This window comes from Eschrichtius robustus, chromosome 7 (genome assembly GCF_028021215.1).
Source record: "Eschrichtius robustus isolate mEscRob2 chromosome 7, mEscRob2.pri, whole genome shotgun sequence".
Lineage (NCBI taxonomy): Eukaryota > Metazoa > Chordata > Mammalia > Artiodactyla > Eschrichtiidae > Eschrichtius > Eschrichtius robustus.
The window spans coordinates 120628208-120641417 of record NC_090830.1 but is presented as its reverse complement, the minus strand read 5'-3'; the positions used below and the strand labels follow the sequence as shown (position 1 = coordinate 120641417).

Here is a 13210-nt window from a genome sequence, read left to right as displayed (position 1 = left end):
TAGATGAAAGATTTCGTGTTGTGTGTGCATCAGCGTAGTTGGAGTCGTAGTGACATCCCTGAAAGGCCAAGAAAGTGCTGCGGGAAGAAAATCATATTTACTACTACAAATATAACGATGAAGGGAATTTTTGCTCATGTTAAGTGTATAACCTGAGAAGAGTGGAAATCAGTGCATGAAGCCTCCTATAATAGTGAACACTGCTGCTTTTTTTTATCTGTGCTCACGCTCATTGTGGTGCCACCAGACGCTCCCTCAACATGCAGAACGATGCCGGCGAGCTCGGGGGCCTGTACATGCTGCGGAAATGCTCCGCCGGCAACCGCGTCATCGGCGCCAAGGACCATGCGTCCATCCAGATGAACGTGGCTGAGGTTGACAAGGTGACAGGCAGGTTCAATGGCCAGTTTAAAACCTACGCTATCTGCGGGACCATTCGCAGTATGGGTGAGTCAGATGACTCCACTCTCCAACTGGCCAAGGCAGATGGCATCATCTCAGAGAACTTCTGCCTAGAGAGGAACCTGGGTGTGGAATGTTTGTCATAAATAAATAGTGAACCCCCCCCCCAAAAAAATAGTGAACACTGCTCCCATTGACGTTACATAATGGAAGTGTGCTACTTCGTAGTATGTACCATGGAGGACAATGTCCAGGGATGGATTAGCTAAGACCATTCCTGTCACACAACCTCCTGTAAAAAGAAAAAGCCCAAAGCTCATACATAATAGAGTGGGAGATCATGTAATATTACCTCCATGAAGAGTTGCAAATCAGATAAATACTTTCACTCCTGTCGGGATAGAAATAATTACTTTAGCTGATGTGAAGTATGTTCATGGGTTGACATCTATCCCTATTGTAAACATATGATGGGTCCACAAGATAAGTCCTAAAAAGCCAATGGACATGACTCACACTATTCCCATATATGCAAAAGGCTCTTTTTGTCCTAAATAGTATGTAATATGTGAGATTATTCCAAATCCTGGTAGGCTACAAGTAACAGACTTCAGGGTGACCAAAGAATCAAAATAGGTGTTGGTATAGGATTGGGTCTCCTCCTGCAGGGCCAAAGAAAATAGTGTTTATTTTTCTTTCTGTTAACAATATGGTAATTTCGGCTGCTAGAACTGAGAGTGATAATGATAGTAACGTGGCTAGAATTAGGGCAGATCAAACAAATAATGGTGTTTGGTATTGAGATATGTCTGCTGTTTTATAGTAAAGATTATAGTTGTTGACTGAAAAAAACGCACAACGTGAGAGTTTTGTGTGAAGTTTTATCTTGGAGCAAAATGAGGACTGTAGCCGGGGAGACAGCATTTTAGATAGCTCTAAGAAACCGCTCCGAAGAGGTAGGGGGAAGGTCAGTATATATGTGATTTTGGTGCAGGGGGAGTACATGCAATCAGGCACATATTTTTTTGCAGAAGGATTGTGCTAGTCACGAGCGAAGTCACCCATGAAGGATTTTAGTGCTTTTCTAAATACGAGGAGATGCAAGAATTGGGCTCATAAAATCTTCTCCTGAAAATATCTAACTATCTGAAGACCTGTTCTGCCAGTTTTTCCCAGGGCATAGAGTGCCTCATTCCTGATCTTCACCCTGAACTCCTTTCAGGTATTAAAGGTCACCAGCTGCCGCAGCTCATAATTTAATCCTTGTAGAGGTAGATGGCAAGTGCCAATTTGTAGTTGTCATAGTGATAAAATCAATAGCACCAAGAATTGAAGAGACATCTGCTAAACGTAAGGAGAAAATGGTTAGGTCAACAGAGGCTCCTGTGTGGGCCAGACTGCTGGCTAGAAGTGGATATACACTTCAACCAGTACCAGAACCAGCTTCTGCTGTTGATGATAGGAGTAGGAGTAAGAATGATGGGGGAAATAGTCAAAAGCTTCTCTTACTTTTCAGGGAAATGCTATATCAGGTGCCCCAGTTATTAGTGGGACAAGTCAATTTCTGAACCCTCCAATCATAATGGGTACCACTATACAGAAAATTATTACAAATGCAGGGGCTGTTATGGCTACATTACAGATTTGGTCATCTCCAAGTAGCGCTCCAGGTTAGCATAGCTCAACATGTATTAATAGACTTAAGGTGTTGCCTACTATTCCAGCTCAAGCACCAAATAGTAAATATAAAGTGCCGATATCTTTGTGCTTTGTTGAAAATGATCAGCAGTTTATGAACATAAGTAAAATGACTGAGTTAGCATTAGACTATAAATCTAAAGAAAGAGATTGAGACCCCTTTTTGCCAAGCCCTGTGTTCAATCAACAAATTGAATTGCAAATTCAAAGAAGCAGCTTCAATTCTGCCTGTGCTTCTCCCATCTTTTTTTTTTTTTTTTTTTGCAAGGTGGGAGAAGTATTCAATAGATAGAAGCCAGGTGACTACAGTGTTCCCCTGTTAATTAAGATTTCGTTGGGTGGAAGCCCATCAATCTAGTGAGGATTTAGCTTAATTAAAATGTTTTATTTGCATTCAATTGATGTAGGATAGAGTCTTGCAATACTTATTTTCAGGAATTAAGTAAATTATACTTGCTTATGGTTTTGAAAGCTCTTGGTCTAAACTAACCTAAATTCCTAGCCCAGCACTGATAGAAATGTGTTACAGGTAGTAATAGTGTGGATATTACAATTAGTAATGATAGGAAGGTTATTTGTTATGTATGTTTGAATTGTCATTTTATTTTTGTGTTGTTTATTGAAGGGAATATAGTTGGTGATGTGGAGTACGTCAGCTGTATGTAGAAATACATGTTAAGTAGTGCTCTGATGGCTGTTAGTGTTGGTAGAATGTTATAGTTTTTTTATCTCTTAGTAATTATTCACTTGGGTAAAAACCTTGATAGTGGTGGGAGACCTCCTAATGATCCTTTAATGGTGAGGATAAGGATTGTGATGAAAACTGTTTTCTTTCATGTGTGTGATAATGATAGTTTCTGGTACATGAGCTGGCCATAAATGGTAAGAAGATAGTGTTATTATGATGTAAATTAGTATGTTTAGAATTTCTGTGGTTGAATTATACATTATAATAGCAGTTATTCATCCTATATGGGCCATTGATGAATGAACAGGCTATAATTTTTGTAGTTGAGTTTGGTTGAGTCCCTCTCAGCCTCCAATTATGATTCATAATATAGCTATGATTAATAGTATGTTTAGGGTTATGGATGGTGAGAGTTGGTATAAAACTGATAGGGGTGCAAGTTTGTCATGTTACTAGCATCAGGCCTGCTGTTCATGGAACGCCTTGTGTTACTTCAGGCACTCAGAAGTGAAATGGGGAAAGCCCTAATTTTGTGACAAGGGCTATTATTAGGATGGTGGATGCTTTGGATTAAAGATTTTTGTAATGTTCATTGACCATAGTATATTGGATTAATAATTATAGCCATTATAGTAGTATTGGTGCAGTGGGTTGTTTTAGAAAATATTTGTTGGATGTTTCTATAGCTTATGGGTTAATTTTTTTATTAGAATGGGGATAACGTTAACCAGTGTGAGCTTGTTACTACAACTATGGTTCCTGAGATGACGGTCAGTAGAATGAAAGTAAAAACAATAGGCCTTATTAGTACTGGAAGGATATAAACCAACATTCTTGGGGTGTGGCCCTGATAGCTTACTTAGCAGACCTTACTATAAAATGTACTATAATGTGGTAGTATGAAGAAAGTAAAATTCTGAAGGGTAGGTTCAATTCCTATGATTCTAGGAATAAGAGGGTTTAAACCTCTATTTTTTACTCTATCAAAGTAACTCTTTTGTAAGACATGTTTCTTATGTTTGTGGTGGGATGCCTGATGTGATGACAGGTAGAGAAACCTCTCATATAGATAGGGCTAGTATTAGTGGTAAAAAAAAATTTTTATAAGAGATAAGTAAGTTGATCATATCAAAATTGTGGATAGGATGTTTGAACTCATAGAAAAGAGACTGTTAGGAGTGGTTTTTTTTTGGTTTGTTTTAATTATTTTTATTTAAAAAATTTTTATTTTGTATTGGAGTATAGTTGATTTACAGTGTTGTGTTTCAGGTGTACAGCAAAGTGATTCAGTTATACGTATACCTATTCTTTTTTTTTTTTTTTTTAATTATTTATTTATTTTTGGCTGTGTTGGGTCTTCGTTTCTGTGCGAGGGCTTTCTCTAGTTGTGGCAAGCGGGGGCCACTCTTCATCGCGGTGCGCGGGCCTCTCACTGTTGCAGCCTCTCTTGTTGCGGAGCACAGGCTCCAGACGCGCAGGCTCAGTAGTTGTGGCTCACGGGCCTAGTCGCTCCGCAGCATGTGGGATCTTCCCAGACCAGGGCTCGAACCCGTGTCCCCTGCATTGGCAGGCAGATTCTCAACCGCTGTGCCACCAGGGTATACCTATTCTTTTTCAGATTCTTTTCCCATATAGGTTATTACAGAGTATTGAGTAGAGTTCCCTGTGCTATACAGTAGGTCTTTGTTGGCTATCTATGTTATATAAAGTAGTGGCTATATGTTAATCTCAGACTCCTAATTTATCCTCCCCCCCTTCCCCTTTGGTAACTGTAAGTTTGTTTTCTATGTCTGTGAGTCTGTTTGTTTTGTAAATAAGTTCATTTGTATCTTAAGATTCCACATATATGTGATATCATATGATATTTATCTTTCTCTGACTTACTTCACTTAGTGTGATCATCTCTGGGTTCATCCATGTTGCTGCAAATGGCATTATTTCATTCTTTTTAATGGCTGAGTAATATTCCATTGTATATATATACCACATCTTCTCTATCTGTTCATCTGTCAGTGGACATTTAGGTTGATTCCATGTCTTGGCTATTGTAAATGGTGCTGCATTGAAGGTTGGGGTGCATGTATCTTTTCGAATTATGGCTTTCTCCAGATATATGCCAAGGAATGGGATTGCAGGATCATATGGTAGCTCTATTTTTAGTTTTTTAAGGAACTTCCGTACTGTTTTCCATAAAAAATGTAAATTGCCTGTACCAATTTACATTCCCACCAACAGTGTAGGATGGTTTCCTTTTCTCCACACCTTCTCCAGCATTTACTGTTTGTAGACATTTTGATGATGGCCATTGACTGGGTGTTAGGTGATACCTCATTGTAGTTTTGACTTGCATTTCTCTAATAATTAGCGATGTTGAGCATTTTCTCACATGCTCTTGGTCATCTGTATGTCTTCTTTGGAGAAATGTCTATTTAGGTCTTCTGCCCATTTTTTTATTGGGTTGTTTGTTTTTTTTATATTGAGCTGCTTGTATATTTTGGAGATTAATCCCTCATTGGCAAATATTTTCTCCCATTCTGTGGGTTGTCTTTTCGTTTTGTTTATGGTTTCCTTTGCTGTGCAAAAGCTTTTAAGTTTATTGTCAAAATGACTGTACTACCCAAGGCAATCTACAGATTCAGTGCAATCCCTATCAAATTACCAATGGCATTTTTTGCAGAGCTAGAGCAAAAAATTCTTAAAATTTGTCTGGAAATACAAAGAACCCCAAATAGCAAAAGCAATCTTGAGAAAGAAAAACAAAGCTGCAGGAATCAGGCTCCCTGACTTCAGACTGTACTATAAAGCCACAGTAATCAAAACAGGAGTGTTTTAATGATGACATTGGCTGTATATGATTCTGGCATGTAGGGATTGTGAAATGCTCCTAAAAATAGATGGTTGTGAAAATACTTACTATAATGATATTGACATATTCTGCTAGAAAGAATAGGGTGAATGGGCCTGTTACATTTTCTACACAGAAGCTGAATACAAGTTTTAATTCTCCTTCTGTTAAATCCAGTGGGGCTCCGCTGGTTTCTGCTAGGGTAGAGATAAAACAATTTCTGGCTAGGGGTCAGGATGTGAAAAATAGTCAGGTGTTCTTGTGTAATAATTACTGTTGAAAGTATAAATGATCCATTTATCTGTAGGAATAATAACAGAATAATTGCTAATGTTACTTCATATGAGATTGTCTGTGCTACTGCCCATAGAGCTCCGATTAATGCATATTTTGAATCTGAAGCTCATTCAGAGCAGAGGATGGAATAAACGGCTAGGCTTGATATAGCTAGTATAAATAGTATGCCTAGGTTCATATTAATTAGTGGATAAGGTGTGTTAAGAGGAATTCATAATGTGACAGCCAGGGTTAAGGCTAGCATTGGTGCAATAGTAAACATATAAATTGATGAGATTGATGGTTGTAGTGGTTCTTTAATAAATAATTTGCATCAGCAATGGGTTGTAATAATCCATAGAGGCTGATGATGTTTGGCCCTTTCCGGATTTGCAGATAGCCTAGGATTTTCCATTCAGTTAAAGTTAGGAATGCTGTGGTGAGTGAAATTGGGTAATTAGTGAAAGAACGTTGATTATAAACATATTCTTAGGAAGAGGACTTGAACCACTGTAGATAAAGGTTTAAGTTTTATGCAGTTACCATGCTCTGTCACCCTAACAGACACTGTTCTACAGTAGGGTATGTATAAATTAATTGAATGTAGATTATATAATCATTTAGTTTGAAGACATTTTGTAAAGTAGGCCTTATTTCTCTTGTCCTCTCATACTGGGAGAAATCTGTAATAGATAGACATCAACTGGGATTACTCCAGTCTGAGCTCAGATCACGTAGGACTTTAATTGTTGAACAAACAAACCATTAATAACAGTTATACCATTGGGATGTCCTGATCCAGCATCAAGTTCGTAAACCCTATTATCAATATGAACTCTAGAATAGGATTATGCTGTTATCCCTGGGATAACTTGTTCTGTTGATCAATGTTTTAGGTCAATAGATGTAAAGCATTTTGACTAGTTGGTCTAAGTTTTAATCACTCAAAGGTGGTTTTACTCTCCAAGGTCACCCCCACCAAAATCGTTAATCCATTAAAAGCTATGTTATCCCTTAAAGTTCAGTTATTGTTTTTTTGGATTAGTTAATTAACTAAAGCTCCATAGGGTCTTCTCATCTTATACGTTATTCCCACCTCTTCAGGGCAAGGTCAATTTCACTGATTAAAAGAGACAGGAAAACCCTCGTGTGACCAATCACACAAGTCCTTATTTACAGAAAAAATGATTATGCCACCTTTGCACAGTCAAAATACCCTGACTATTAAACAGATGTCACTGGGCAGGCAGTGCCTCTAATACTAGAAGTGCTACAAGTAATGTTTTTAATAAACAGGCAAGGTTTGTGATTGCCTAGTTCCTTTTACTTTTGTTAATCTCTCCTTAAATGTGTGCCTGTGTTGGGTTGACAAATGTTTTAATAAATAATCAGGTATTTGTTTAGGTTTATTTATTATTTATTTATTTAGCATGCAGGCTCAATAGTTGTGGCACGCAGGCTCTCTAGTTGTGGTACGCAGGCTCCGTAGTTGCCCCACGGCATGTGGGATCTTAGTTCCCCAACCAGGGATTGAACCTGCATTCCTTGCGTTGGAAGGTAGATTATTAACCACTGGACCACCAGGGAAGTCCCGTGTTTAGGTTTATCTTAATGTTAACTCTCAGTAGGTTATCCGTTCTGATGTAAGCTTATGCAAGGAGAGACATTTCTTGTTACTCATATTGACAGTATTATTGTACTTCTATTAATTAATAGATTAGTCCAATATTAAATTAGGAGTTGGTTTGTTTACTGTTAGTATTAAGATGAATGTGTGGTTGACCTTGAATGCTTTCTTAATTGGTGGCTGCCTTTAAGCCAACTATGGTATTGTTAATGCTTACTCTCTCGGGAAATTTGTATCCCATAACTAAAAGCTGTACCTTTTTTGCATAACTTTTACAATTATGTTAAAAGTTATGTTTTTAAAGTAATATTTCAAGTTGAACTAAAATTCTTTTCTGGACAACCAGCTATCACCAGGCTTGTTAGGTTTGTCAGCTCTACTCATAAATCTTCCTACTCTTTTGCCATATAGATGAGTTTGTTCCTGTAAACTGTTCATAAATAACTCATCTGATTTCAGATTATTTAACTTAAGTTCTCTATGTTAAAGTTTTCTAGTTAAACCATTATGCAAAAGCTAAAAGAGGTAAACTTTGCTTTTTGGTACTTTTAATGATTTTTTCATCATTCCCTTATGGTACCTTATCTATAGCCCCTGATTTAAATTTCTATCTCCTATACTTTATTGTTTTTAATTTTGATTGAAATATAGTTGATTTACAATGTTGTGTTAGTTTCAGGTGTACAGCAAAGTGATTCAGTTATACATATATATATATAAATATATACTTTTTTTTTTACTTTCCCTTCCATTATAGGTTATCGAGTATAGTTCCCTGTGCCATATAGTAGATCCTTGTTGGTTATCTATTTTATATATAGTGGTGTGTATATTTTAATCCCAAACTCCTAATTTATCCCTCCCCCCCCCCCCACTTTGGTAACCATAAATTTGTTTTCTGTGTCTCTGAGTCTATTTCTGTTTTGTAAATAAGTTCATTTGTATCATTTTTTTTAAGATTCCACATAAGTGATATCATATATTTGTCTTTGTCTGGCTTACATAACTTAATATGATAATCTCTAGGTCCATCCATGTTGCTGTAAATGGCATTATTTCATTCTTTTTTATGGCTGAGTAATATTCCATTGTATATATATACCACATCTTCTTTACCCATTCATTTGTCAGTGGACATTTAGGTTGTTTCCATGTCTTGGCTATTGTAAATAGTGCTGCTATGAACATTGGGGTGCATGTATCTTTTTGAATCATGGTTTTCTCCAGAGTGGGATTGCAGGATCATATGGTAGCTCTAATTTTAGTTTTTAAGGAACCCCCATATTGTTCTCTATAGTGGTTGTACCAACTTACATTCTCACCAGCATTGTAGGAGGGTTCCCTTTTCTCCACACCCTCTGCAGCATTTGTTATTTCTAGACTTTTTGATGATGTCCATTCTGACTGGTGTGAGGTGATAACTCATTGTAGTTTTGATTTGCATTTCTCTAATAATTGGCAATGCTGAGCATCTTTTCATGTGCCTTTTGGCCATGTGTATGTCGTCTTTGGAGAAATGGCTTTTTAGATCTTCTGCCCATTTTTTGATTGGGTTGTTTGTTTTTTTGATATTGAGCTGTATGAGCTGTTTGTATATTTTGCAGATTAATCCCTTGTCAGTCTCATCATTTGCAAATATTTTCTCCCATTCTTTAGATTGTCTTTTTGTTTTGTTTATGGTTTCCTTTACTGTACAAAAGCTTTTAAGTTTAATTAGGTCCCATTTGTTTATTTTCATTTTTATTTCCATTACTGCAGGAGACAGGTCCAAAAGGACACTCTGTGATTTACATCAAAGAGTGTTCTGCCTATGTTTTCCTCTAGGAGTTTTATAGTACCCAGTCTTACATTTAGGTCTTTAATCCATTTTGAGTTTATTTTTGTGTATGGTGTTAGAAAATGTTCTAATTTCATTCTTTCACATGTAGCTGTTCAGTTTTCCCAGCACCACTTATTGAAGAGACTGTCTTTTCTCCATTGTATATTCTTGCCTCCTTTGTCATAAATTAATTGACCATAGGAGCGTGGGTTCATTTCTGGGCTTTCTATCCTGTTTCATTGATCTATATTTCTCTTTTTGTGCCAGTACCATACTGTTTTGATGACTGTAGCTTTGTAGTACAGTCTAAAGTCAGGGAGCCTGATTCCTGCAGCTCCGTTTTTCTTTCTCAAGATTGCTTTGGTGTTCAATTTATGAATGTGGTGTATCACACTGACTGAATTGCAGGTATTGAAAAATCGTTGCATCCCTGGGATAAATTCCACTTCATCATGGTGTACGATCCTTTTAATATACTGTTGGCTTCAGTTTGCTAGTATGTTGTTGAGGATTTTTGCATCTGTGTTCATCAGTGATATTGGCCTGTAATTTTCTGTTTTTGTGGTTATCTTTGTCTGGTTTTGGTATCAGGGTGATGGTGGCCTCATAGAATGAGCTTGGAAGTGTTCCTTTCTCTGCAGATTTTTTTGGAATAGTTTCAAAAGGATAGGTGTTATCTCTTCTCTGAATGTTTGATAGAATTCACCTGTGAAACCATCTGGTCCTGGACTTTTGTTGGGAATTTTTAAATCACAGATTCAATTTCAATATTTGCATTTGGTCTGTTCATATTTTCTATTTCTTCCTGGTTCAGTCTTGGGAGAGTGTACCTTTCTAAGAATTTGTCCATTTCTTCTAGGTTGTCCATTTTATTGGCATATAGTTGCTTGTAGCAGTCTCTTAACAGTCTTTTGTATTTCTGTGGTGCTGGGTGTAACTTCTCCTTTTTCATTTCTGATTTTATTGATTTGGACCCTCTCCCTTTTATTCTTGATGAGTCTGACTAAAGGTTTATCAATTTTGTTTATCTTTTCAAAGAACCAGCTTTTAGTTTCATTGATCTTTTCTATTGTTTTTGCTAATGTCCCAAGCAAGATGTCAGCCTTCAGATGCGTGCTCTTGTATATGTTTGCCACCAGCCTTTATGTCCGAAGAGAAAGGCACAGCTGCCTCCTGCCTCCCCAGGAGACCCTCCAATACCAGCAGGCTGGTATTGGAAGTCACTATGAAGTCACTGCTTTTGCCCTATGTCCTGGTGTGCACATGACCTTGTGTGCATCCCCCAAGAGTGGAGTCTCTGTTTCCCCCAGTCCTGTGGAGCTCCTGCGATCAAGCCTCATTGGCCTTCAAAGCCAAATGCTCTGGGGGCTCCTCCTCCTGATGCCAGGCCCCCAGGCTGGGGAGCCTGACGTGGGGCTCAGAACTCTCACTCCCATGGGAGAACTGCTGCAATATAATTATTCTCAAGTTTGTGGGTCCCCCACCTGGGGATGTATGGGATTTGATCATATAGTGAGTGTGCCCCTCCTCCCATCTTGTTGTGATTTCTTGTCTTTGTACGTAGAATCCCCTTTTGGTAGGTTCCGGTCTCTGTTACTGATCAGCAGTTAGCTGTGATTCTGGTGTTCGTGCAGTAGAAGGTGAGCTCCAGGTCTTCTGCTCCACCACCCTGTCTTCTCGCTTATCTCCTATACTTTAGATGTTGGATGAATGTTTTATTTACTTATGATAGTTGAGTTTGGTGGGGTAGTTTTAGCACCGAGTGTTCATGCAGTATGAAATCTCCTGGGCATAAACTAGGTGCTTTTCTTTAAGCTACACTTTGATTCATCACACTTTCCAGGATGCTCACCTTGTTACGACTTATCTCCTCTTATATGTTTGAATATTCGTAGGGACTGGAATCTAACGTGAATTGGACTATATAATGTGTTATGTAAGATCAATAGGCTGATGTACATGCTTATACATATGGGATGTATAATTGTGAATTAATTATGTATGATAAAGCATATGTATGTACTTACATATGTGGAAGGGCACATAATGCACAAAGTACATAGTAATGTTAGTTTTTAATGATGTCATTTTTTAATACTTACAACGAGCTGTGTCCACCTCAGATCAACTGAATTAAAACCTCTGGGAACCTGGAAAACTGCATTGTTGACAAGTTTTTCCCACCCCCGGGGATTCTGATGTCTTCTCAAATTTGAGAACCTCTGTCCTAGAAGCAAAGGATGTGGTCCACTGTCCTGGAGAGACAACAAGCTCTGAGGGAGGGCAGAGGGGGAGGGACCACCACATACCTGTTCTCCTGGGTGCTGCAGAAGGTCCCTGAGAGATTGGCCCAGAGAACCTTTCTCCCAACTATATGTTGCCTCCCTCTTCAGGGAAGTACAGAACTGACCTTTACTTAATGCTGGAACTATTGAATGAGCATGGGCACCCCCCAAATTCAGGCACATGAAGCTCAAGGTCTGAATCTATAGAAAATTAACTTGTCTTAAGTTAGAAAGATATTGTAGGGGCTTCCCTGGTGGCGCAGTGGTTGAGAATCTGCCTGCTAATGCAGGGAACACGGGTTCGAGCCCTGGTCTGGGAGGATCCCACATGCCGCGGAGCGGCTGGGCCCGTGAGCCACAATTACTGAGCCTGCATGTCTGGAGCCTGTGCTCCGCAACAAGAGAGGCCGCGATAGTGAGAGGCCCGCGCACAGCGATGAAGAGCGGCCCCCACTTGCCACAACTAGTGAAAGCCCTCGCACAGAAACGAAGACCCAACATAGCCATAAATTAAAAATAAATGAATAAATAAAAATTAAAAAAAAAAAAAAGATATTGTAAACAGAATTTTCTAGGACTAACTCTTCTCTACCCCTACAGCTTGTTATTGGGGGGGGGGGGCGGTGCTAATTGGGAAAAGAAAAAGTGTCAATGCATGAACTATGACTTAAAGTTTCAGGGGTCTACAGTCTTGTACCCTCCATCAAAGAAGTTTCTCAGAGCATCTCAGTATCTGTGCTGATGCACACATACCAAACTTTGTAGATCTTCTGTGGATGCACAACTGAAATTCCAGCAAACCATGGGATAATAGCCTAAGAAGTCATTTTTTAACTCAAAAATTCAGTTCTGTACTTATTCTCCAATCTTCTCACTGGTTAAATTTCTGCAGTCCCTGCCGTCCCAGCTGGCCATCAGCCCACCCGATGTCAAACCTGGGCAGAAAGCACTTTGGTCAAAAGCATTTCTCTTTCTTCTTCCTTTGTTAGAGGGATATAAAGGCTCAGCTTTTAAACTGTTCCCCAAGTTGAAAAATGTGATATATAAACTCAGTACCCAAGGAATGAAACTTGCCTTAGTATGGATTTAGCCATTTTTTACAATTTGTGGGAAAGGCAAAAGAAAAACCCGTATTGAATTTCATACAATTTTTATCATATCGTAAAGTGGAAAGCCACTTTCCATTTATACGAGGAACTCTGATGGGCTTCTGGGTCCCCTAGAAGAAGGTAAAAACCAAAGAGCCAAGAACAGAGCTGGGCGTTCCCTGAGATACATAGATGTTTCCTGGGAAAAGGAAACTGTGAGAAACTGTTTCAGGGCAAACCACTGCATGGTATTAAAAAAAAATGCAGGCCCTTTGCTTTCCTTGGAAAATTATGTCTTACAGGTTGTCAACCGATCTGAGATGGTGATGTTTGGATTTTCTTTTTTCAGGTGAGTGTTGATCATTTAGGGATGGGAAGGCGACCATGGCAGGATTTTTTGGTCCTGTGGTTCCTCTGGGACAGAGCTCCTAGGGCTTCACAAATTGAGCTGATTCAACTATTTGCCAGGTGCCAGGACCTTC

At 38.7% G+C, this 13210-nt stretch overlaps 2 pseudogenes; one reads left to right on the top strand and one right to left on the bottom strand.

Moving 5' to 3' along the window:
* The first annotated feature begins 260 nt into the window (after positions 1-260).
* On the top strand, positions 261-1662 carry LOC137767197 (small ribosomal subunit protein eS21 pseudogene; annotated as a pseudogene).
* A 2139-nt stretch (positions 1663-3801) lies between these two features.
* On the bottom strand, positions 3802-6394 carry LOC137767793 (NADH-ubiquinone oxidoreductase chain 1-like; annotated as a pseudogene).
* Between the last annotated feature and the right edge of the window lie 6816 nt (positions 6395-13210).